Source organism: Myodes glareolus, chromosome 18 (genome assembly GCF_982192425.1).
Source record: "Myodes glareolus chromosome 18, mMyoGla1.1, whole genome shotgun sequence".
Taxonomy (NCBI): domain Eukaryota; kingdom Metazoa; phylum Chordata; class Mammalia; order Rodentia; family Cricetidae; genus Myodes; species Myodes glareolus.
In genome coordinates, this window is record NC_142043.1 from 4,188,971 (window position 1) to 4,215,265 (window position 26,295).

Below are 26,295 nucleotides of genomic sequence, written 5' to 3' on the forward strand. Positions count from 1 at the left end.
GAGATTTTGGGAATCTACTATATCACCAATGACCTATGTAAAGGAAGGCACAAATGACAAGATAATAATTTATAACCATACAGATGATGCCCAGATTAGGGCTGAAAGCAAAGGTAAAGACAAGCTTGCATTTAACAACTTAAATATGTAAGTATTTTAAGAATAAGGGTAAAAATTGAAATGAGGTTTTTTTCCCCCCTGAGATGGTGAGGAAATAAGTCAAATTAGTGCTAATAGTGAGGCTTCCTGGTGCCATCAGAGGAAATAGGTTCCTTTTCCTTTGACTTCACATGGGTAATAAAGACAAGAACAAAAAAACAGTCAGGAACAGAATTAGGACATGTCTTGCTGTATTTAATAGGTTAACATTAAGTCAACTGCCCCTTCTAATACTAGGAGACTGTCTTGGTGGACTTTCACCCTTCAACCTACTGCAGCTCAGAGAAGTCTAAAGGGGGCATGGAATAGTAAATGAGTTTCAAGTTCAGCTTCTCTGAATGGGAATCCAGTACTGTCAATAACTCCTACTGTGTTCTAATGGATTGAGGATAATACGGATTTAAGTGTATTGTGTCTTTCTCTCTCTCTGTAGTATGTGTGTATATCTTTGAGTGATAGTGTGTAGTGTGTGTATGTTTGTGTGTAGAGTGTATGTTTGTGGTGTGTGTGTGTGCACGTAGGCACACATGTGTATGGAGTTGAGAGGTCTACATTGGATGCCTTCCTTCATTAGTCTTTACCATTTATTTTGAGACATGATCTCTCCATTTGACTAGACTGAGGGCCAGCAAGCTCTAGGGATTGGATTACCTGAATCCCAAGTGCCAACATTACAGATATTCACTGCCTTCTATGCCCCACTTTTATGTGTGTGTTGTGGATCTGAATGCAGTTCCTCATACTTATGCTCTGAGCCCCAAAATGTGTATCTTAGTGACTACTTAGATAAGTCTAGGGGTAATGATTCTGTTTCCATTACCAGCACAGTTTTTCTCCTGTTGTGTGAGCCTTAAGTTCAGTCAAAAAGCTGTTCATTGTTTCTGACACGTGAGTGCCACTTATTGCACCTTTAGCCTTATTACCATGTTGGTAATTAACATGGTTCATAGGTGTTGCAGCTGGGTAGGGCTGTTCTATTACTTCTCTCCCTTGGCAGCTTGCATAGTACTTTTTGAAACTATGGAAACTAGACCAAAGGAAAGAAGCTTTTGGATTAGACCCAGTTCTGGTCATCTGAGACTAGTCCTAAGTGCTCACTGTGTTCAGCTCTATATTTTTTGGGGGAGTTACTTGAACTACTCTGACAAACCACTTTAAAGGAAGTTTCTTGTGCCTAGTATTGAGGATTCATTGGTCTATGATTCTTGTGGGGTGTTGTCAAACCACATGGCTCAATTTCTTTTAATGCACACATGCTAACTACACACACACACACACACACACACACGTTGGAGCAAAACGGGCCTTTGGGCACAGAACTTCTCCCGCTTTGACCACTGATAAATGCATGGTGTCCAGACTGGACAGTGGAATACAAGCAAAAATACTGTTAAACCTTGCCATGACAGGGTAAAAGAGTTTTGTAAATTTTCCTGCATCTGTCAGATATTCTAGGCCTTAGTCAAAGTTGGTTGCCCCAATGTTAAAAATGAGAGTTTGGTGGTTGCCCAGGTAACCAGTTGTCTCTTTCATTTCTTGCACATTTTGGAAATTGCTTGATTGCACTTCCTATTTACTCAAGTAATATTATTTTCCTTCTCAGGTCTTTGATGAGGTTCAAGACTAGAGAGAGTTACTTTCCTTTCATGACTTAGCCAAGCCATTTTTAATATAAGACTTAGACTCCTTAGGATAGGATAACTATTGAAATGTTTAGCATATGTTTCTTGTTTGATGTTGTTCATGATGGTTGTAATTCTAATTTTTATGTATGCTTTTGTCTCTTCTTTTTCCTGGACAATACTTGATATTTATTCATACTGTATGTAGTTTTATATTGGCTTAGAACTCTCATTTAGAGAAAAGGGGGAGGTGCTGTGGGAATTTCTTCAGTCAATAGCCCTTAAGATACCAGCCCAATTTGGGCATGACCTTATGTACTATAAATGCAGGTGTAAAGTGTGCATGAGCTTCTTGGCTGCTGGATTTGGTTCCAATTCCCAGTACATGAAGAGGACTGCAGATAGCTACTCTTTCTGTGAGTTTATCCCTAAATAAATGAACTTTTGTTATACTCCATTCTGGGCTATTGTGGAACTCTTTTGTATGCCAACATACAAACACACACACACACACACACACACACACACACACACACACACACACACACACCATGGTAGCTATGTGTATAGGGACTACAGTGCTCAGTATCACCTTTAGGACATCTATACTTGCCACTGTGGGGAGGATGGTAACTCAGTGGCAGATCACTGGTTCAATCATTGATAGCATCAACAAATAATGAAGAAAACCAAACAGGGTCATGTACAGTTTATTAACAGACAAATCAGAATTAAAGTACTGCACTCACAGAACAGAATGAAGCTGTTGCTGCTGCTTTGAGTCCAACTGATACACTGTTGATATTTCTGCTATCAGCACAATTTCATTCCAAAAGGGTATGTGAATCAAGCCACCAGCCATTTGTACTCCCATGGCTCACTGTCAGCTAGTCTACAAACACAAGAGAGCATCTTTCACCCAACCCTGGCCTTTAATTCAGGTATTCATGTCACTAATAAAAGTTCTGCCTTTGGGCCAAGTCACTCCTTACAGTTGGCTTACTGACTAATGAGAAAATTCCTGCAACAAACCAATAACCAAACAGCAATGTACCTCTAAATAAAATCCTCTATACCAATGATTCTCAATTTTTCTAATGCTGCCATCTTTTAATACAATTTCTCATGTTGTGGTGACTCCCAACCATAAAATTATTGCCACTTTTACTTCATAACTGTAACTTTGCTACCATTATGAATTATAATGCCAATATCTGATATGTAATCTTTGTGAAAGGGTTATTTGACCCACAAAGGGGTGGTGATCCACAGGTTGAGAAAGGCTGCTCTAAACTCTTCCTAACCAAGTGAACTTCACTTCTCATTATCTCCTCTAAGAGTTCACTACCTTCTTGCCTCCACTGCAACCATCTATTGTCTTGATACTGTGTGTTATTATGCTCTCTTCGAATTGTTTAAATGCTGAGGAAGGAGCAACAGCTTCTAAAAGATGTTTGCTTATAAATGCTGCTGAATTAATCCAAGATAGGCATTTTGAAAATATCTTGGCTTCAAAATTAAAGTCAAAAGGCATGTTACTTTGGAGAAGAGATTCTGCTTTTGTTTCCACAGAAAACGAGAGGCTCTGGATTTATTCAGAGTTAAGAAAAATCACCTTTGACCAAGGGAGGCCACCTGAAAAATCTCTGACAGGAATAGATGGCCCAGATGACAGAGTTCTTCATCCAGAACAGGTTCAAGACTGCTGCCTGAGATGATCAGACTCACAGGATACTCCAATCAGGACATGAATATAACTCTAAATTTTCTTTAGGTCCCCATAAGATTATCAGCGTCCCCAACCAGCAGGAAGTAGCCTGAAATACTATGCCCACATTCCCAACAAATGGACTATGGGTATTTTCCTTTGTTTAAAAAAAAAGAGGGAAATGGTGTGGGAGAATTGTCTGTATTCTGTCAATCATATTTTAATAAAACGCTGATTGGCCAGGCAGGCAGTATAGGTGGGAAAGCCAGACCGGAAGTAGGGGTGGAGCAAAGAGACTGGGAGTATTCTGGGACACAGGACACTCCCTCCGCCACTCCTGCGCAGACCACCGAAGAGGCAGCATGTAACTTGCCCAGCTGAGAAAGGTACGGAGCCATGTGGCTAACGTAGATAAGGATAATGGGGTAATATATGTTATAGGAGTTAACAAGAAACCTGATCTAATGGACCAATCAGCTTTATAACTTATAAAGATCTCTGTGTGACTCTGTGTGATTGATTTTCTCTGGGACTTGCCGACTGTGGGGTACCAGGCGGGAACAGATACCCCAACAAGCGGGCCATCATGTTACAAGGAAGTACATTGTAAGCAGCTTCCAAAACTCTAGAAATGACAGAGACATCTTGTTGCCTGGACAGTCAACCAAAGTTGTTCTGTATCATTAGAACATCCATTTTCAGCCTACAGTTCCCATAGTATCCTGCAGAATTTTCCATGAAGCAGGAAACTTCAAATAAAGTTCAGTCACTTTCTTCTGTATCCTGCAGAATGTCTTGCAAACTCTTTCATGAATCAGGAACCCCAAAGGATCATCTCACCTTTAGGCAATTTTAGCAGTCCTCTCTCTGTGGGTTCTTTGTGTCAAGTTAAGCAGTCTAGGCAGGATTGGTTTCTTGCCCAAATGGCTAGCAAACTCCATAAGAAACCTCTTCGATGCCCATCTTCTTCAGGAAGTAGCTTGGTGCTGCCAGGAGCAGATATGTCTCATTGTCATGAAAAGCCTTAAGTTATTAAAACATTTTAAATGCCATATTCTGTAGTCTTTGATAGATATGGAGAATGCCTATCTAACTGAAATATATCTCTATATATCTAGAAAATCTAACTATCATGACTATAAGCTTGATTATTATTGATGAATAGTCATTAACAACCTATATTTCCTAATTATACATTACATTTTTAAATGAACTACACAATCACAATACCTTAATCAATATCAGAATTACATATACATATAACAAAATTGACCTTAGATTTCTATCAATAAACCAAGATCTATACCAAAGCAAATATCTATTCATATCTATTCATATCCCCATTTAAATGTAAAAGACCATTTAGAAACAATATTTGGGAATATGGGTACAGTTTTTCTTTCAAAACTGCTTCGTGCTGAATGGGGGCACTGTTACTCAGGTCTTTTATCATGAACCTTGTTTGCTAGGTTCATCTCAGTCATTAGTTGAGTGAAGTAATTTTCTGAGGGTGTTTACAGCAACCTTTCAGGAGGGCATGATCTATCATACCATATTGGTATAGAAGCAATCTACAGGGTCTCATCCTCTGTGAAAACAAAAGAAGAACCTCTTTTCCAAAGCATTATATCCTTAGACCCAAATTCTAAAGTCAAGATATCTTTATAATATACATGCTGGATTAGCTTAGCAGACCACACAATGAAATGTCTTTCTGTACTTAGCTCCTTTACAGTCAAAAAATTTAAAGAAAACACAATAATACATACAATCTAGACTATCTGTGAATTTTCCATTTTTACGAGGCTTATTTTTTTATTTTTTTAATCTATGACTATCTGTACTCTATCTCTTTAAAGACTTTACCCATTTTTTAAAGCATTAACTGTATTAAGACTCCGTATACTCTTTATCTTTTTTCTCCCAAGCCTACGTGTTTTATCTAACACTGTGACCCATCTAGAGGTCTTTTATGCCTAAATTTGTCCTATTGTGAGTCTGTAACTCTTTGCTGTCCAGAAACACTTTAGCTTTGTGGTTTTAAAATGCTAAGTTCTTAAGAATCTAAGCTGTGACAGTCAAATACAGGTACTGCCTGCTTGCCCTGCCCAGTCCAACAAGGCGGAGCTGCTTGTGCCTCTGAGTCACTCGTGCCTCTGAGTCTCGGCATGCAATGTCCCCCTTTTAGGCACACAGTGAGTCCAGTTACCATCAAAGAAACCATAGTGCTTTAGTCACAAACCCCATTTAAATGCTCTGTCTCCTGCAAGAGATAGAAGTCATGCTGGTGGCACAGTCCAGAAACTGGTATTTCAAAACTGACACTTTCTAGTAGACCTGATCCCACTGCCTACCCAGGCAGGGAGTGCCAAGCCACAGACATGGTCTCAGATACTTTGTTCCTGACCCCGAGTGGGTACACAAACATCCGTGCCCATAAATGGTCCATAGCCAGAGTTTGCACTGGTGGAAGGGCCCAAGAAGCCTCGTTTTTAAATGGCGCAACTTTTTTTTTTTTCTTGCTACAGCTGAATCAGGAAAATCTCTATGTGGCACACCAGCAGCAAACAGCAAAAAGCTGTGTTAAACTCTCTCTCTCTCTCTCTTTCTCTCTCTCTCTTTCCTTTTTAAGCCCTCTCAGGTTTTTAAGTGGATTTAGTCCATCATGTTGGACGCCAAACTGTTGTAGGAGTGTGGAGCCCCTTTGTTCCATCCTGCCCAGCTAGCTTAGCCCCCAAAATAATCAAACAGAACTTGTATTAATTAAATTATTGCCTGGCCCATGATCTCTGGCCTATTATTGGCTAACTCTCACATATTAGTTTAACCCATCTCCATTAATGTGTATCGCCACTTGATTGTGGCTTACCGGCATGAGTCTAACCAGCATTCATCTCAGGCAGGAGAACTATGGCGTCTGCCTGTGTCTGCTTTCTTCCTCCCAGAATTCTGTTCTGTCTTACCTGCCTACCTGAGATCTGCCTTATCAACTAGGCCAAGGCAGTTTCTTTAATAACCAATGAAAGGAACACAAACACAGAAGGACCTTCTACACCAGCTGTGGAGGCTGTTATACTTCTCTGTGAATACTGGAGATCCAGATTTAGAATTCCAGGCACAGAATTCAGTTTCTCATCCTAGCTTCTCTTTCCAGCAAAATTACACAAGAGTCCGGTATCTCAGAGCACTACATACAAACAAACCAGCTTAGTATTTCTTGTATCTTGCAGCATTTTGAGCAATGACCAAACATGGTATGTTGAACAGAGGGATAGAGGCGAGGCCTTTTGTTTTATCCACTACAGCAGGGAACATAAGTGCTACCACTCTGTTGAGAGGACCAGATATTCAGCATGTGAGGGAACCAGCTCTACTGGAGACTTGGAAACTTCAGCAGAGCATAGTATAAGATAGAATGAGAACAGCACATCTGATGAAAGATGCCACCAGAGGAAGCATTAGTGAAATGGCCCATTTATTTGCTTTCCCAAATATTGGAGAGGCTTGCTAAAATTGTTGGCATTTCCCTCTCAGAGTCAGACCTGATGCTGGGGTGAGACAAGAAGAAATGGAGCCCGAGTCTCCCTCATTAATTCATACACTTGTGGGAAATCTGTAGGCACACCTGTGCTTGGGGAGAATTAACAATTCCAGGTGCTGGGTTTTGTGAGACAGGACCTCATTAGCTTAAACTTGCCTCGAATTTATGCAGCTGATAATTGAAGACCTGCTGGTTCTGACTTAGCCCCCCACAAATTCTAGGATTAGAAGTGTGCACCTGACATCTAGCTTCAGAAAAAGCTCTCTTGGGGGGAATTTGGAAAGTCTTTAATAATAAGTGAGGAAAGAGACAATGGTTTCTGTTCAGGTGACTTACTGTCAAGGTCATTCCTGTTCAGGTGACTTACTGTCAAGGTCATTCCTGTTCAGGTGACTCACTGTCAAGGTCATTCCTGTTCAGGTGACTTACTGTCAAGGTCATTCCTGTTCAGGTGACTTACTGTCAAGGTCATTCCTGTTCAGGTGACTTACTGTCAAGGTCATTCCTGTGGAAGTGCAGATGCTGAAGACCTGAGGTGGATTTTGTACATATCTACTGCCCCTTTTAACTCTAGTTATACTTAATCTGATAGCCAACTTGGATGCTTAAATCAAACTATTTATGTGTGTTTGGTAGTATTAACTTCGCTATTTGTTGCTGTTAACAGTAGATGGGGAGCCTTCTGTTTCACATTTTGATAACTGCTATGTTCCTAGTTGGTGACTCTGTCAGTTAAAATTATCCTGGCTGCTGTGTCCCCATTCTCTATATATGTGACAGGAGGGAATGACATGAATACATATACATGGCAAAGGCAAAGAAGGGATGAATGGAGGCAAAATTTAGCAAAGACATAGGAATTTCAAGCTTTGTCAAATTGACTCAGAAACTGTACAAAAAACTATTTTTAATGATTTCATATTTTTATATGGTAAAAGACATGTAATAAAAACAGTAGTCTTAATGAATACACATTTATAACAACACATGGCAAATTGTTAGTTGTGTTTATTGTCTATGCAGTGACTAAGGGAAATGGTTTATCAGAAGTTGTGATTGGAGTGGACTGAGACAGGAAATAGAAAGGCCCAAAATGGGCACAGGGGAAAGATTGAAAATGAAGGGATGCATTAAGGAAGAAGGACATGAGTCTGTTCCTTCAGACTCCTATCTGCTATCAGTTTGGTTGCTTTTCCTGGATTTTGCTCTGCATGCATCTCTAGATCTTGAAACAGAAAAAAACCTTCATGTATATTCTGGCTATATCTATTAAAAAACATTTAGAACACAAGGCAGAGCAAACTCTTCACTGAATCTGAAAACTGGTTAACCAGTAAGCCAGATCTATGACATCATTGTATCTATGAGGTCATAAATACAAACAGTGGCTGTGGCTGTTTGTCAACGATCAGTACAAGAGAAAGTCAGTCAACATTTCAAAAGAATGGAGGAAAGGCTTGTGAGGTCCCACTCATAGCTGAGGTGCTATTGATGGCTGCCTGGAGAGGGTGAGAGCGAGTTTTTCTCAGCGTGTGACTTCTTGTATGTTGTCTATGCTCTGGTGAATGGTTTCACATTCATATCCATATGCACATTGCTAACTGGGTCAGCACATGGTGGCTTATAAAGGAGGGAAGGCTATGATGTTGGGAAGGGACTTGGCAGAGAGTAGCAGGGGCTAGTTATGATCATATGTAGAATTCTTAAATAACAACAAAATAATTGAATCTAAGCATTGCCAACTGAAAAAAAAATGAAGCCATTTATAAGAGCTGCTTTATTAAGACCTGGACCTCTTGGGCTAGCTTGAGTCTTTTTCTATGATAAAGGCCCTTCTCCTTTTGTTGGACCACTTTACCTGAGGGGTGCACAGTGGGAGGAGATGCTAAATGCCATTGTCCTTCATAAGTAGTCACTTCAAAATAATATGAAATTACTTTAGGGTTTTATCAAAGTCATTAGAATAATTTTAATATCAAAAAGGCTTTCAATTTTATAATGGAAAGCTACCCTTCACTTCCAAAGGGAACAGATATAATAAAGATAAAAATATTTTTTATCTATTTATTTATGTCAGTCTGTGTGTGGAGGTCTGTCTGTGTATGTATGCTACTTTGTGTGTTGTTCTATGTGGCTGTAGTTGTCTGTGAGGCTGCATCATCTCAGTCAGTTGTCTTGAAGCTGTTCTGAATGTTGGAGCACCTAGGGCATTGCTCCCATGGACACTTCTCAGGGGGGTCTTAGTTGATCATACCATTAGACCTGAAGAAAATCCAAAGCTTCTCATCCTCTGTGGAAGTAAAATCAGAACCTCTTTTCCAAAGCAACATATCCTTAGAACCAAATTTTGAAGTCAAGATATGTTTATCTTTGTTTACCTTAGCAGCCCCCAGAATCAAATGTCTCTCTACAGTCAAAATTCAAAGAAAACATAAAAATATACACAGTTCAGACTCTCTGTATATTTTCCATCTTTACATGGCTTATTTTTCTTTACTCCTTTATTATATGACTGTCTGTACTGTTTTATATTATGTTTACTGTCTCTTTAAAGCTATTTACTTCTGTTTATAACTGTCTATAGTCTTTTTACTCTCTCTCTCTCTCTCTCTTTCTCTCTCTCTCTCTCTCTCTCTCTCTCTCTCTCGCCTTCATACATTTATCCAACACTGTGACCCAATCAGAGGTCTTTCTCATTTGAATCTATCTTTACTGCATATCTATAATTATTTTCTGACCAGGAGTGCTTTTTTTTGGAAATTTCTTCCCAAGCTCTCTCAGATTTTATGTGGATGTAGTTTTCCTACACTGGCATGTCATTTTGTAAGTGGAGACTGCTTTACAACACTGCTTGTCCTATTAGCTCAGGCTTATTATAACCAACTCTTACATTTTAAATTAACCCATTTCTATTAATCTGTGATTTGGCACGAGGCTGTGACTTACTGGTAAGGGTCCGGCATCTGTTTCTTTCAGCAGCTACATATACTTTCTCTCCATATCTCTTCCAACCTGGCTATACTCTGCCCTGCTATAGGCTGAAGCAACTTTATTCAGTAGCCAATAAAAGTGACACATATACAGAAGGACATCCCATATCGAATTATGTGTATGTGTCTATGTATATGGGTGAATTTGTACATTGGAGTTACTTTGCTTAGAAAAATATTTAAAGGGCACATAATTAGTGAGTCATATGAAAAGTACACACTTAGTTTTAGAAGAAATTTCTAAGATATTCTCCATAGTGTTTTGCAATTTTTCATTTTTAGCAGTAATGTAGAAATGGTGAGACTTTTCTACAAAATTACCAGTGTTTGTTACTTGCTCATTTTGAATTAGGTTGTTTATTTTCTTACTATTGTGTTTTGAGAGTTTCCTTTTTATAGATTTTGTTTACAGATACATCTCTTAATACACAGTTCTTGATTTTCTTTTATTCATTTATTTATTAATTAAAAATGTCTACCTCCTACCCTCCTCCTATTTCCCTTCCACTCCTCCCCCTCCCTCTCCAGTCCTAAAAGAAGTCAGGGTACCCTGCACTGTGGAAAATCCAAGGCCTTCCCCCCTCCATCTAGGTCTAGGAAGGTGAGCATCCAAACAGACTAGGCTCCCAAAAAGCCAGTACATGCAGTAGAATCAAAACCTAATACCATTATCATTGGTTTCTCAGTCAACCACATTCAGAGAGTCTGGTCTGATCACATGCTTGTTCAGTCTCAGTCCAGTTGGCCTTGGTAAATGCCCATTAGATCAATCACACTGTCTCAGTGGGTGGACACACCCCTCATGGTCCTGACTTCCTTGCTCATGTTCTTCCTCCTTCTGTTCTTCATCTGGACCTTGGGAGCTCAGTCTAGTGCTCCAATGTGGGTCTCTGTCTTTATCTTCATCCATTGCCAGATGAAGGTTCTATGGTGATATGCAAGATATTCATCAGTGTGGCTATGTGAGAATGCCAGTTCAGGCACCCTCTCCTCTTCTGCCCAAGGACCTGGCTGGGGACATTCCCTTGGACACCAGGGAAACCCTCTAGAGCCAAGTCTCTTGGAAACCCTAAAATGGCTCTCTTAATTAAGATATCTTCTTCCCTGCTCCCATATTCACCCATCCTCCATCTCAACCATCCCATTCCTTCAAGCTCTCCCCAACCTCCCCTTCTCCCTTCTCTTACCCCATCTCCCCTTCCCCTCACCTCACCCCCACCCCAACTTTTGCCTGGTGATCTTGTCTCTTCCAATATCCAAGAGGATGACTATATGTTTTTCTTTAGATTCATCTTCTTATTAAGCTTCTCTAGGATCACAAACTATGGGCTCAATGTCCTTTGTTTATGACTAGAGTCCACTAATGAGTGAGTACATACCATATTCATCTCTTTGGGTCTGGGTTATCTCACTCAGTAGAGTGTTTTCTATTTCTATCCATTTGCAAGCAAAATTTAAGATGTCATTTTTTTTTACCACCGAGTAGAACTCTAATGTTTATATGTGCCACACCTTCTTTATCCATTCTTCCATTGAGGAGCACCTAGGTTGTTTCCAGGTTCTGGCTATTAGAAAAAGTGCTGCCATGAACATAGTTGAACAAATGCTTTTGTAGGATGATTGGGCATCTTTTGGGTATATTCTCAAGGGTGATATTGCTGGATCCTGAGTTAGGTTGACTCCCAGTTTCCTGAGAAACTGCCACACTGATTTCCAGAGTGGTTACATGAGTTGCATTCCCACCAGCAATGGATGAGTGTTCCCCTTCCCCCACATCCTCTCCAGCATAGGTGAATTTTGGTGGTTTTGATTTTAGCCATTCTGACAGGTGGAAGATGGTATCTCAAAGTTGTTTGATTTGCATTTCTCTGATTGCTAAGGAAGTTGAACATGACCTTAAGTATCTTTTGGCCATTTGAAATTCTTGTGTTGAGAATTCTCTGTTCAGTTTAGTACCCCATGTTTTAACTGGTTATTCAGAATTTTAATGTCTAGTTTCTTGAGTTCTTTATATATTTTGGAGATCAGACCTTTGTGTGATGTGGGATTGGTGAAGATCTTATCCATTTCAGTAGGTTGCCTTTTTGTCTTAATGACAGTGTCCTTTGCTTTACAGAAGCTTCTCAGTTTCAGGAGGTCCCATTTATTCATTAATTCTCCTATTGTCTGTGCTACTGGGGTTATACATAGCAAGTGGTCTCCTGTGCCCATGTGTTGCAGACTACTTCCCACTTTCTCTTCTCTCAGGTTCAATGTGGTCAGATTTATATTGAGGTCTTTAACCCATTTGGACTTGATTTTTGTGCATAGTGATAGATATGGATCTATTTTCATTCTTCCACAGGTTGACATTCAGTTATGCCAGCACCATTTGTTGAAGATGCTTTCTTTCTTCCATTGCATAATTTTAGCTCCTTTGTCAAAAATCAGGTGTTCATAGGTGTGTGGATTAATATCTGGGTTTTCAATTAGATTTCATTGGTCAACATCTCTGTTGTTATGCCAATACTAAGCTGTTTTCATTACTGTAGCTCTGTAATAGAGTTTGAAGTCAGGGATGGTAATGTCTCTGGAAGTACTTTTATTGTATAAGAATTTTTTGACTATCCTGGGTTTTTTGTTTTTCCATATAAAGTTGATTATTGTTCTCTCAAGGTCTGTGAAGAATTTTGATGGGATTTTGATGGGGATTGCATTGAATCTATAGATTGCTTTTGGTAGAATTGCCATTTTTACTATTTTGATCCTTCCAATCCAAGAGCATGGGAGATCCTTTCATTTTCTTGTATCCTCTTCTATTTATTTCTTCAAAGCCTTAAAGTTCTTGTCAAATAGATCTTTCACTTCCTTGGTTATAGTTACTCCAAGATACTTTATGCTATTTGTGGCTATCATGAAAGGTGATGATTCTTTGATATCCCTCTTTGCTTCTTTGTTCTTTGTGTATAGGAAGGCAACTGATTTTTTTTGTAGTTTATCTTGTATTCTGCCATATTACTAAAGGTGTTTATTAGCTGTAGGAGTTGCTTGGTAGAGTTTTGGGGTTATGTACACTATCATATCATCTGCAAATAATGAAAGTTTGACTTCTTCCTTTCCAATTCAAATCCCCTTGATTTCCTTATGTTGTCTTATTGCTATTGCTAGTACTTCAAGCACTATATTGAAGAGGTATGAATAGCGTGGACAGTCTTTTCTTGTCCTGATTTTAGTGGGATGGCTTTAAGTTTCTCTCTATTTAGTGTGATGTTAAATGTTGGCTTGCTGTTTATTGCTTTTATTATATTTAGGTATGAGCCTTGTATCCCTAATCTCTCCAAGACCTTTATCATAAAGGGGTGTTGAATCTTGTCAAATGCTTTTTCATCATCTAATGAAATGTTCATATGTTTTTTCTTTCAGTTTATTTATATGATGGATTACATTGATAGATTTTACTATGTTGAACCAGTCTTGCATCTCTGGGATGAAGCCTACTTGATCATAATGAATAATTTTTGGTGGGGAGCTTGGATTTGGTTTGCCAGCATTTTATTGAGAATTTTTGTGTCGATGTTTATGAGTGAGGTTGATCTGTATTTCCTTTTCTTGGTTGAGTCTTTGTGTGGTTTTGGTATCAGGGTCACTGTAGCTTCATAAAAGGAGTTTGGCAATGACTCTTCTGTTTCTATTTTGTGAAATACATTAAGCAGTATAGGTATCAGCTCTTCTTGAAAGTTCTGGTAGAATTCTGCATTGAAACCATCTGGTCCTGGGCTGTTTTTTGCAGGGAGATTTTTGATAACAGCTTCTAGTTACTTGTGACTTATAGGTCTATTTAAATTGTTCACCTGGTTTTGATTTCATTTTGGTATATGGTACTTATATAAAAAAGTGTCCATTTCTTTCACATTTTCCAATTTTGTAGTATACAGGCTTTTGTAGTGAGATCTAATGATTCTCTGAATTTCCTCTGTGTCTCTGGTTATGTCACACTTTTCATTTCTGATCTTATTAATTTGCATGTTCTCTCTCTGCCATTTGATTAGTTTGGATAGGGGTTCATCAATCTTGTTGATTTTCTCCAAGAACCAGCTTTTTGTTTCATTGATTCTTTGGATTGTTTTCTGTGTTTCTATTTTGTTGACTAAGTCTTCAGTTTGATTATTTCTAGTCTTCTACTCCTCCTGGGTGAGTCTGTTTCTTTTTTTCTAGAGCTTTCAGGTGTGCTGTTAAGTCACTAATGTGAGCTTTCTCCATTTTCTTTAATTGGGCACTTAGTGCTATGAACTTTCATAGTGTCCCATAGGTTTGAATAAGTTGTGCCTTAATTTTCGCTGAATTCAATGAAGACTTTATTTTCTTATTTATATCTTCCTTGACCCAGGAGTGGTTCAGTAGTTAACTGTTCAGTTTCCACTAGTTTGTGGGCTTTCTGTGAATAGAATTGTTGTTGAATTCTAACATTATTCCATGGTGATACAATCGTACACTGGTGGTTACTACAATTTTTTTGTATCAGTGAATGTTTACTTTGTTACCAATTATGTGATCAATTTTTGAGAAGGTTCCATGAGATGCTAAGAAGAAGGTATATTCTTTTCTGTTTGGGTGGAATGTTCTATATGTGCCTGTTAAGTCCATTTGGTTCATCATATCTGTTAGTTCTCTTATTTCTCTGTGAAGTTTTTGTCTGGTTAACATGTCCATTGATGAGAGAGGAGTATTGAAATCTCCTACTATTAGAGTGTGGGGTTTGATGTATTCTTTGAGTTCTAGTAATGTTTCTTTTATATATGTGATTGCTTTTATATTAGGGGTGTAGATATTCAGGATTGAGACTTCCTCGTGATTAATTGTTCCTTTTATGAGTATAAAGTGTCCTTCTCCATTTCTCCTGATTGATTTTAGTTTGAAATCAATTTTGTTATATATTAGTATAGCCACACCCACTTGTTTCTTTGTTCCATTTGATTGGAAAACCTTTTCCCAACCTTTTACTCTGAGGTAGTGTCTGTCTTTGAGGTTGAGGTGTGTTTCTTGTAAACAGCAGGTTGTTGGGTCCTGTTTTTGCATCCAATCTCTTAACCTGAGCCTTTTTATAGGTGAATTGAGTCCATTAATATTAGGTGATATTAATGACCAGTGGTTGTTAACTCTGGTTATTTTATCTGTTGGTTGTGTTTGTTTTTCCCTTTTTTGAGTTGTACTGGTGGAGGGTTGTTAGATGCCTGTGTTATCATGGGTGTTTTTGGCTCTCTTGGTTTGTGGTTTTCCTTCTATTACTTTCTGTAAGGCTAGGTTTGTGGCCACGTATTGCTTAAATCAGCTTTTTCCCCTGTAATATCATGTTTTTTCCATTGATGGTGAATGCAAGCATTGCTGGGTATAGTCGTATGGGCTTGCATCCATGATCTCTTAATGTCTGCAGCACATCTATCCAATACCTTCTGGCTTTCACGGTTTCCATAGAGAAGTCAGGTGTAATTCTGATGGGTTTCCCTTTATATGTTACTTGACCCTTTTCCCTTGCAGCTCTTAATATTTTTTTATTCTGTATGTTTTGTGTTTTGATTATTATAAGACGAGGGGATTTTTTTTGATCCAGTCTATTTGGTGTTCTGTATGCTTCTTGTACCTTCATAGGAATATCCTTCTTTAGGTTGGGAAAGTTTTCTTCTATAATTTTATTGAATATATTTTCTGGGCCTTTGAGCTGTAAATATTGTCCTTCTTCTACCCCTATTATTCTTATGTTTGATATTTTCATGGTGTCCCTGATTTCCTGGATGTTTTTTGTTAAGAATTTGTTGAATTTGCTATTTTCTTTAATCAGTGAGTTTATTTCCTCTATAGTATCTTCAGCGTCTGTGATTTTTTTTCTTCTATCTCTTGTGTTGTATTTTATACTTGTTTCTGTAGTTCCTTTTTGTTTATCCAGGTTTTCCATATCCAGCTTTCTCTCGGTTTGTGTTTTCTTTATTACCTCCATTTCATTTTTTAATTCTTGAACTGTTTCCATTACTTTTTTGATTGGTTTTTCTTGGTTTTCTTGAGTATCTTTGAGAGATTTATTCATTTCTTTTACCTTTTTATTTGTCTTCATTTTTTTAAAGGAGTTTTTCACATTCTGTTCAAGGTCCTCTATTATTTTCATAATGTTACGTTTAAAGTCGATTTCTTCTACTTCTTCTGGAATAGGGTGTTCAAGTCTTGTTGCGTGATCCCTGGATTCTGGTGTTGTCATGTTGCCTTTCAGGTTGTTGGAGGAATTCTTGCATTGACTCCTGCCCATCTCTTCCTTCAAATGCAGCTAGGAGAGTCTTGGCGTCTTGATCCAATCTTTGCTCTGACTGACTGTGTGCTTGAGAATTTTCTTGGTCTGCCCTCTCTTAAGGCCTCTTGGCACTGGAGTGGGTAGTGCTGGTGTATCTAAGGACCGCTCAGATGAAAAAGAGTGCCCTCTGGCTGGATCTCCTCAGTGCCGGAGTAGGATCTATTTCTGGGCCAAGGACCTTGCAGACAATAGGGCAGGCTTATGGGAGGCAGGGTCGTGTAGAATAAAGAAGCCCCTGCAGCAGGAGCTGGAGTGGTCCTGTGTTCCTTTCCTGGACTGTCTGCCCTGGGTGGGCACATACTAACCCGTCTGGATGGATCTCCTCAGCACAGGAACAGGGACTCCTGGCAGTCCAAGGATCCCACAGACAAAAGCAGCTCTTGCTTTTCTTGTGTGTTTTTTTTTTACAGTGTAAAGATTTTTTTATTTTGCTAAAACCTAGTTTATCAGTAGCTGCATTTATGACTATGCTTATATGACTCCTCTATGAATTTAACCTGAAGCAGCAAAAATTTTTTTTATGTTTTTATTTTCTTCCTGTTTCTGAGTCTCTATTTCCTTTTTTTTTTTTTTTTGGTACAGGGTCTCACTATCTAGCATTGACTAGCCTGGAACTTGATATGTATACCAGACTGAGCTAGAATTTACAGAGATTCACTTGCCTTTGCTTCTGGAGTGCTGGAATTAAACGCATGCACCAACATGTCCAGCCCAAAATGTTTGAAACCTTTTAAAAAGGCTTTTGATTTGGATTCTTATACTGAGACGGGAAGGCTAGAGTCACCATGACTTTTATTTGCTTTTTCCTGCGACTCCAAGCTTGGAAATATTTTAATAAGGACTATCCCTACAGTCTGTGCATTCTTTAAAATATGCATGACTGATGCTCTGGTAATTTTCTTGCCTGGTACTCCTGAGTTCTTGGAATTATGCAAAGTATAACATTGTATCACCCTTTTCACACTATGACAAACTACTGCACTTATGCATGCAGACCCTTCCCCATCTGAAATTGTATCCATTTCCCCAGTTACTCACTGACTTTTCCTTGTCTCATGTTGCTGCTGGAGAAATGGTTTGATTTTCACTGGTTATTGATTCATAAGACAGCTTCAGTATAAGCATAATTTTAAATAAGAATTGCGTTTTATTTTTATTTTGTGTATGTATTTGTGTCTATGTAGGGCTTGTTAATATAAGTCCAGCACTCAAGAAGACCAGAAGAGGGCATGAATTCACCATAGAATTGGCATTATGAGTGGTTTAGAAGAGGCAGACATTGGTATTGGGAACCAAGCTTGGTCTCTGTTTAGCAAGCACTTAAACACTGAGCTGTCTCACCATCCCTTGGAAGCTTAAATTTTAATAACTTAATATTTAACCTATTTTAAAATTATTTTTATTTAAGTTTTTTCATTTTACATACTAAACACAGTTCCCTCTCCTACCCCTCCTCCCATTTCCCCACCATTCTCCCCAACCCCCATGTACTCCTCAGAAAGGGTAAGGTCTCCCATGGGGGCCTACAAAGTCTGGCATATCAAGTTGAGGTAGGACCAAGACTCTCCCAATATTTAACCTTATTTAAAAGAGAGAGAAAGTCTGATAATATTTGAATTTCATCTCTCATGTGGTCACATCTCTCTGACAAATGCATGGAGTCATTGACTTTTAATTGCTCAAGTTCTAAATTAAATCTCTTTGGGTTAAAGGGTACATTTGGAAAATTAACAATCACAATTTTAGACAAAAATCCTTTTTGAAAACTCATATTCATAGATAATCCCTTTCTACCTCTGTAAATAACATGTATGTGCAAATTAATGGAAAATGTTGCTATCTGAAGTTTCATTTATGTTTTAAGATATCCTGGGTTGAATTCCTCCCCACATCCACCAGACAGCGCAAACTACAAGTCCTACCACACCTGCACACTTGCCTATCCTTCTACAACCTCATTGGAACTCTGAAACATAGCCTGCTATATACAATACCGACAGAACCAAGAGGTGAGTGATGAGCCACTTAGTGGGACACCCCACTCTCTAGGTCTTCCATAATAGGGCAAAACATTAGGCCCGTCCCCCATTTACCTCGGGGTCTCTAGCCAGGCAGCAGGAGAGTTTCTGCAGGTAGGCTGCCCCAATACCCACCCCATCCCCCAAACTCTGCAAGCTATAAGCCCTATGCCACCCTCAAACATGACTATCCTCCTAAAAACTAGATGGAACTCTGAAATACAGCCTGCTACAATACAGAGAGGACCAAATGGTGAATGACAAGTTACCCGGTGAGACATCCCATTCTCTAGGCCCTCCATAGTGGGGCAAAACCCTGGTCCTCTCCCCTACCTGTGTTAGTTTCTCTAGCCAGCCAGCAGGAAAGTTTCCTACAGAGAAGACCAAGAGAAGAAACTAAAGCATAAGCTGCGACTGCACAGAGTGGACCAAGAGAGCAGGCTAAGAGAGACCTCAGTGGCTCCCTGAGACACGGACACTGAAAGTACAGAGCAGACCAGTAACAATTCCCAAAGAAAGACATTTTATACTCATTACAGGAATAACCCATCAAGATGAAGTCTCAATCCTGAACTTCTATTCCCCTAATATAAGAGCACTCACATATGTAAAAGAAACATTACTAAAGCTTAAATCGTGCATCAAACCCCACACACTAATAGTAGAAGACTTCAACACTCCATTCTCTCATATGGACAAGTCAACAATACAGAAACTTAACAGAGAAATAAAAGAACTAACAAATGTCATGACACAAATGGACTTAACAGACATCTATAGAACATTCCACCCAAACACAAAAGAATATACTTTCTTCTCAGCACCTCATGGAACTGTCTCTAAAATTGACCACATACTCGGTAACAAAACAAACCTCCACAGATACAAAAAAATTGGTGCAACTCCCTGTATCTTATCAGATCACCATGGTTTAAAGTTAGAATTTAATAACATCAGTATTCTCAGAAAGCCTACAAACTCATGGAAATTGAATAGTGAACTACTTAACCACCCGTGAATCAAGGAAGAAATAAAGAAAGAAATTAAAGACTTCCTAGAATTCAACAAAAATGAATGCACAACATACTCAAACCTATGGGACACTATGAAAGCAGTACTAAGAGGAAAGTTCATAACTCTAAGTGCCTACATAAAGAGAGTAGAGAGAACTCACACTAGTGACTTAACAGCATACCTGAAAGCTCTAGAACAAAAAGAAGCAGACTCACCCAAGAGGAGTAGACAGCAGGAAATAATCAAATTGAGAGTTGAAATCAATAAAATGGAAACAAAGAAAAGAATACGAAGAATCAATGAGACAAAGAGCTGTTCCTTTGTGAAAATCAACAAGATAGACAAGCCCTTATCCAATCTAATCAAAAGGAAGAGAGAGAACATACAAATTACCAAAATCAGAAATGAAAAGGGGGACATAACAACAGACACTGAGGAAATCCACAGAATCATTAGGTTATACTGCAAAAACCTCTACCCCACTAAATTGGAAAATGTAAAAGAAATGGAAAATGTTCTGCATAAGTACCATATACCAAAATTAAATCAAGACTAGGTGAACAATTTAAACAGTTTATAAATTATTATCTAAATTGTTATAAACAATTGTTATAAACAATTTAAATAGTTTATAAACTGCAAGGAAATAGAACCTGTCATCAAAAGCCCCACCCCCCAAAAAAAAACCCCAGGGCTTCAGTACAGAATTCTACCAATGTAGAGCCCACAGTGCTACCCCTCCTCCCAGGGTTCATCTCGAGGACAGCTTCTGGCCAAACATCCAGTTTGTTCCTGTGCTCCCTCTACCCCCACTGGTGGTTAGCTTAGCGTTTTCTTTATTCTTGAGCCTGGTAATTTCCCGCTTGCCTGGGGGGATTTCCATTGTGCAGCAGCTAGGTATTTAAGATTTTATGCTAGCTTGAGTAAATGGCATTCAGCATTCTCTCCACAAGAATGACCCACATCTCTTGTGTGTTCCTTTAATCTCCAGGCCCTTGCCTAGCTCGCAAACAGTACCTTAGAGAGTAATGCAGGTGTTACATACCAGAACTTCCAAGAAGAGCTAATACCTATACTCCTCAAAGTGTTCCACACAATAGAAACAGAAAAAGCATTGCCAAACTCCTTTTATGAGGCTACAGTTACCCTGTTACAGAAACCACACAAACACTCAACTAAGAAAGAGATTTATAGATCAATCTCACTCATGAATAAATGCAAAAATACTCAATATGATACTGGCAAACTGAATCCAAGAACACACAAAAAAAAATCAACCACCATGATCAATCAGCTTTATCCCAGAGATGAAGTGATGGTTCAACATACGTAAATCTAACAATGTAATCAATCATATAAATAAACAGAAAGGAAAAAAACATATGACCACCTCATTAGATGCTGAAAAAGCATTCAACAAAATCAAACAACCCTTCATAATAAAATCTTGGAGAGATCAGGGTTACAAGGAACACATCATAAAAAGCAATATAATACAAGTCAAAAGCCACTGTCAAATTAAATGGAGAGAAACTCAAATTGATTCCACTAAAACCAGGAACAGGACAAGGCTGTGTACTCTCTGGATATCTATTCAACATAGTTTTTGAAGTTCTGGCTATAGCAGTAAGACAACAAAAGAAGATCAAGGGGATTCAAATTGAAAAGGAAGAAATCAAACTTTCAGTATTTGTAGATGATATGATAGTATATATAAGTGACCTAAAAAGCTCTACCAGGGAACTCCTACAGCTGATAAATATCTTCAGTAATGTGGCAGGATACAAGATCAACTCAAAAAAAGATCAGTAGCTCTCCTATATACAAATGATAAAGAAACTGAGAAATAAATTAGAGATACATTACCTTTTTCAATAGTCACAAATAACATAAAGTGTCTTGGGGTAATACTAACCAAAGATGTAAAAGACTTGATCAAAAAGAACTTTAAGTCTTTGAAGAAAGAAATTAAAGTAAATACCAGAAAATGGAAAGATCTCCCATGCTCTTGAATAGGAAGGATCAACACAGTAAAAATGGAAATCCTACCAAAAGCAATCTTTTGATTCAATACAATCCCCATCAAAATCCCAACACAATTTTTCATAGACCTCGAAAGAACAATAATCAACTTCACATGGAAAAACAAAAAACTTAGGGCAGTCAAAACAATCCTGTAAAATAAAGGAACTTTTGGAAGCATCATTATTCCTGATATCAAGCTCTATTACACAGTACAGTTTTGAAAACAGTTTGGTATTGGCATAAAAACAGACAGGTTACCAAGGAATTGAATTAAAGACCCAGATATTAATTCACACACCTATGAACATCTTATTTTTGACAAAGAAGCTAAAATTATACAATGGAAAAAAGAAAGCATCTACAGCATATGGTACTAGCATAATGATGTCAACTTGTAGAAGAATGAAAATAAATCTTTATCTATTCCTATGCACAAAACTCAAGTCCAAATAAACTAAAGACCTCAATATAAATCTGACTACATTGAACCTGATAGAAGAGAAAGTAGAAAGTAGCCTTCGATGCATGGGCACAGGAGATCACTTTCTAAATAAAACACCAATAGCACAGACACTGAGAGCAAAAATAAATAAATCGGACCTCCAGCAACTGAGAAGCTTCTGTAAAACAAAGAACACAGACAATAAGACATAAAGGCAGCCTCCTGAATGGGAAAAGGTCTTTACCAGTTCCACATCAGACAAAGGACTGACCTCCAAAATATGTAAAGATCTCAAGAAATTAGACATCAAAATTCCAAATAAATTAGTTAAAAATGGGATACACAAGTAAACAGAGAACTCTCAACAGAAGAATCTCAAATGGCCGAAAGATACTTAAGGAAATATTCAACATCCTTAGCCATCAGGGAAAGGCAAATCAAAACATCTCTGAGATACCATTTTACACCTGTCAGATGGCTTAAATGAAGAAAAAATACCAATGAAAACCTATGTTGGAGAAGGTGTTAAATAAAGGGAACACTCATCAATTGTTGGTGGGAATGCAAACTTCCATAACCTCTCTAGAAATCATTATGGTGGTTTCTTAGAAAATTGGGAATCAACCTACCTCAGGATCCAGCAATACAACTCTTAGGAATATACCCAAAAGATATTCCATCATGCTACTAAAACATTTGTTCAACTACATTTATACAGCATTATTTGTAATAGCCAGAATCTGGAAACCTCTCAGGGGAAGAATAGATAAAGAAAATGTAGCACATTTACATCTTAGAGTACTACTCAGCAGTACAAAAAAAATAACATCTTGAAATTTGCATGCAAATGGATGGAATTAGAAAACACCCTCCTGAGGGAGGTAACCTAGACCCAAAACAATGAACATGGTATGTCCTCACTTATATCTGGATACTGGCTATAAACAAAGGATATTGTGTTTATAGTTCGTGATCCTAAAGAAGCTAAGTAACAAGGTGATCCCTAAGAAAAACATACATAAATCTACCCGGAAAGTCAAAATAGACAAGATTGACTGATAAAATTGGAAATATGGGGGTGGGGGAAAAGGGAGAGCAGAAGGGGAAGAGGAAAAGAGAAGGGGAGGGGGGATAAGAACTTGAGGGAATGTGATAGGTGAGATGGAGGAAAAACAGAGTTGAGAGCAAGGACAGAGATATTTTGATTGAGGGAGACATTATGGGGCTAGCAAGAAACCGGAATCTAGAGAAATTCCCAGGAATCCACAAAGATGACCCCAGCTAAAACCCTATGCAATAGAGGAGAGGGGTCTTGAGCTGGTCTTACCCTGTAGTCAGACTGATGAATATCTTAAGTATTACCATAGAACCTGACAGCAGGGCCTCTGATATCAGCACAGACCTTAGCTATGGCCAGGGCATGGACCCAGACATGGTCTGGTCACAGCCTTGATTCATATGATGCCTTGGCCCTATATGGCAATGCATGTCACTCAGGTCTGTAAGGACACAACAGTGGCATAGTCCTTGAACACCAACATGGCCAAAGGTGGCAACTGTTCATCCTCAGAATCTATGTGGCCTTTTATGGTATCACGGGCCATGGATATCAACACAAACTCAGGTTGTGATTGGACCAGGGCCTAGACATGGTTCTTGGCAATTGCCTAAGCCTGGTTATCATTGTGCCCCTAGTTGGCACTGCAGATTGCCCTGACCAGCACGGCCCCAAGTACAGTATTACTTTAAAATGCCAACAAATCCCCAGGTAGCAGCCCAGACCCCTGGCATCTGCTTGGTCTTTGGTGACAATAGGAGTCGTGAACATTAACACAGACCCTGGTTGCAGTAGAGCTTAGAAGCCAGACCTGACCCTAGACTGCAGTTTTGGTGTGGAGGACACCATGGCCCTCGGTGCCAGCACAGGCCACTCATGTCTGTATGGCCCCCATGGAACCTTGACCCTCAAAGACTAAAACAGTTGTTGGCCCAGTCTGTGGGCCTCTTCAGGATCCTCAGTGGTAAACCAGAGCCTAGCCGCAACAGGGCTATATAGACCAAGACATGGCCCTACAGCCTAGGATGTGCTATTACCATGGCCTGAGGGAAAGAAGCCCATCTACATCAGCCTATTTCTCACTGCCCTCACCTCTTCAGATTTATCTCTCTCCTCAGCCCACATACCATTCTGTTTTACTCTTTCTCCAATTTCCCCACCCTGTGGAATTTTTCCACCATAATAATGTCTGACGAGAGGTGCCCAGTGGCTCCTGTTTGATTTCTACCTGCCCAGGCCAAGAGGCCGGGGACAGAGCTGTGGCTGACCTCCATGTGTCTGCCAAGGCCTAACCTACTGACATTTCTTGATGTCATTTGTGTCTTTACTATTTGGCTTTTGTCCTCTTTTGTAACTTTACAGGCACAGAACAGCTGTACAATTACAAAGAAGACAATGCAACAAGGACTCGGAGGGGTTGACAAACAGGATCCAGCTGGAAGTTAGGCCATAAAGGATATTAGAAAGGCAAATGGAGAACTCTAGCACCATGACACCCTTCTGGATCATTGGCACAAAATGCAATTGAAATGATGGGTGTGAAGTAACCATCATAGACTTTTCACATTTACTGGATTGAGAATCTCAAAACAGAATCTTGGCAATTCCGTGTCTTAAGAAGAAAAAACAGTATTAATGTTTCTCAGAAAATAAATAGAACTGCCATATGACTCAATATTGTATCCCCCTATTGTGTAGTAATTTCCTCAAAGATAGAGCATCTCATTTTGAAGTGAAGGTTTTTAAGTAAACACATCAAAAGCTTCAGGAAGTCCTGGAACTATGAAATTTACTGGGCATTTCCCTCTTCAAAATTTTGTTAGCAGGAAGAATGTATGTCTGTGCTTTTTACTATGTGTGGGTGTGTGTTCATGAGCACAGTGCCTAGAGATATTGTCGATTATAACAAAATAGTCCCACACTAGCTCAGTATGGAGTATGATAAAGGTTTATTTACTTAGGTGTATACTCACAGATCTGTAGTCCTCTGCATGAGTGGGGAACAGGAACCAAATTCAGTAACCAAGGGGTCACACACATTTTTATATCTTATATATAGTATATTTAACCATGCCCCAAATGGACCAGTATCTTACAGGGTATTGACTGAAAGAGTTCCCACAGCACCTCCCCATTTTGTCTAAAATAATTCTAAGTCTAATATAAAACTATATACAATAAGAACAAATATCAAATATAAAAATTAGAATTATAACCGGTGTAAACAATATCAAGCAAGAAACATATGCTAAATGTTTCAATAGTTATCCTATCCTAAGGAGTCTAAATCTTGTATTAGGAATGGTTTGGCTAAGTCATGAGAAGAAAGTAACTATGACTATCTAGTCTTCAACCCCATCAAAGACCTGAGAAGGGAAATAATATTACTTGAATAAACAGATTGTACAATCAAGAAACTTCCAAATGATACAGTAAATGACAGAGACAACCAACTACCTGGTAAATCACCCATGGCCTCATTTGCAATGTTGTGGCTATCAACTTTGGATAAGGCCTAGAGTAACTGACAGACCACTTTCAGAGGCAAGAAACATTTTAAAGCCATCATACTCTGCCTTGGCATGGTTTGGCTATCTTTTCTGTGCCTCATGTTGCAAGACCCTAGAATTTCTAAAGCCATGAGGGAAGTCCCCAGACTCAATAATCCAGGCCAGCAGATGCAACAGCAAGAGGTTTATGTCAATAGCGCTATTGGGTGACTCAAGACTTCAGGGATACTGAGCACACCGAGCAAAATTTCAGAAAGCTTATATAGGCAAAATTAATTACGTAATCGGCAGTTTTCAGAGCATAAAAATCACTGGTTATTTTAAACAGATCAGACAGTGACAATGGACAATGTTGTTTATCCATGCTATTTCCTAGATGTTCCATTCTGGCCTTGAAATTTCCCATCTGGTCTTGTTAGATTACTCAAGGGGGCAGACTGTTTCTTTTGTAAACTGCTGACATTCTAAATTTGGCACATGTGCTGACCACAGATATCCTATTCTCCTAAGCAAACGGGATGTTCTCATGAAAACAGTACAGCTGCAGGTCCTGATGTAGAAGGAGTGGTGGGCCGCTTCCCGCCGCCCGCCTCCCAGCTAGCTTTACCCCTGAAATAATTACATGAAAACTGTATTCTTTTAAACACTGCTTGTCCCATTATCTGTAGCCTCTTATTAGCTAACTCTTACATATTGATCTAACCCATTTCTAATAATCTGTGTAACAAGGTGGCTTACCAGGAGGATTCTAACCTGCAGCTGTCTCAGAGAGGAGAGTCATGGCGATGGCCTCATTGCCTTCTTCCTCCCAGCATTCTGTTCTGTCTACTACACCTATCTAAGCTGCTGTCCTATCAAAAGCCAAGGCAGTTTCTTTATTAACCAATGAAAGT

The 26,295-nt window shown here is 38.9% G+C and overlaps 1 long non-coding RNA gene across 1 annotated transcript; it reads left to right on the forward strand.

The window, feature by feature from the left end:
- The first annotated feature begins 8,429 nt into the window (after positions 1–8,429).
- LOC125415862 (uncharacterized) lies at positions 8,430–24,567 on the forward strand. Its single transcript, XR_007236709.3, has 3 exons — positions 8,430–8,538; positions 18,201–18,345; positions 24,255–24,567. It is a non-coding gene; the product is annotated as an uncharacterized LOC125415862 (long non-coding RNA).
- Positions 24,568–26,295: the final 1,728 nt, after the last annotated feature.